The sequence below is a fragment of the Gavialis gangeticus genome, unplaced genomic scaffold (assembly GCF_001723915.1).
Source record: "Gavialis gangeticus isolate Ggan-Ray unplaced genomic scaffold, GavGan_comp1, whole genome shotgun sequence".
In the NCBI taxonomy this organism is placed as follows: domain Eukaryota; kingdom Metazoa; phylum Chordata; order Crocodylia; family Gavialidae; genus Gavialis; species Gavialis gangeticus.
The window spans coordinates 29,098,156-29,099,155 of NW_017729032.1; the positions used below are offsets into that span (position 1 = coordinate 29,098,156).

A 1,000-nucleotide genomic window follows, 5' to 3' on the forward strand; every position below is an offset into this window, starting at 1 on the left:
ATCATTTGAGCCCAGTTTTTTCTCCTGCCCTGGCAGGGGGTCGGACTTGAAGATCTATAAGGTCCCTTCCAACCCTACTTCTATGATTCTATGACTTGTGTAAATTACTTAGATCTGGACAGGTTACAGAGGTGGGTGGATGAGAATAGGATGGGTTCCAATACAGACAAGTGCCAGGTGATGCACCTAGGGAGAAAGAACTGGCAGCATACCTACAGGCTGGGAAACTCCCTTCTCATCAGTACAAAGGCAGAAAAGGATCTTGGAGTCATTGTTGATTCCAAAATGAACATGGGCCACCAATGTGGGGATGCGGTCAGGAAGGCTAACCGCACCTTGTCATGCATCCATAGATGCATCACGAGCAGGTCCAAGGAGGTGATCCTCCCTCTCTATGCAATGCTGGTCAGGCTGCAGCTGGAGTACTGTGTCCAGTTCTGGGTGCCGCACTTCAAGAGGGATGTGGACAACATGGAGAGGGTCCAGAGGAGGGCCACTCGCATGATCAGGGGGCAGCAGGGCAGACCCTATCAGAATGGGCTATGGGACCTGAACCTGTTCAGCCTTCACAAGAGCAGGCTGAGAGGGGATCTGGTGGCTGCCTATACACTTGCCAAAGGAGACCAGCAGGCAATGGAAGAGTCCCTGTTCCCCCAAGCACTACCGGGAGTAACAAGGAACAATGGCCATAAGTTGACTGAGAGTAGATTCAGGCTAGACATCAGGAAGAACTACTTCACAGTCAGGGTGGCTAGGAGCTGGGACCAACTTCCAAGGGAAGTGGTGCTTGTCCCTACCCTGGGGGTCTTCAAAAGGAGGCTAGATAGACACCTAGCCGTGGTCATTTGACCCCAGCATCCTTTCCTGCCTTGGCAGGGGGTCAGACTTGATGATCTGCTCAGGTCCTTTCCGACCCTACAAACTATGAAACTATGATCTGATGCACTGGTACAGGCTGAGGACCAACTAGCTAAGCTGTAGCTCCGCAGAAAAAGACCTG

General features: G+C 51.8%; 1 protein-coding gene across 1 annotated transcript in view; it reads right to left on the reverse strand.

The window, feature by feature from the left end:
• The window catches only part of LOC109302212 (matrix metalloproteinase-20-like), a 14,942-nt gene that overhangs the window by 2,841 nt on the left and 11,101 nt on the right, over nt 1-1,000 (reverse strand). The window lies entirely within an intron of this gene.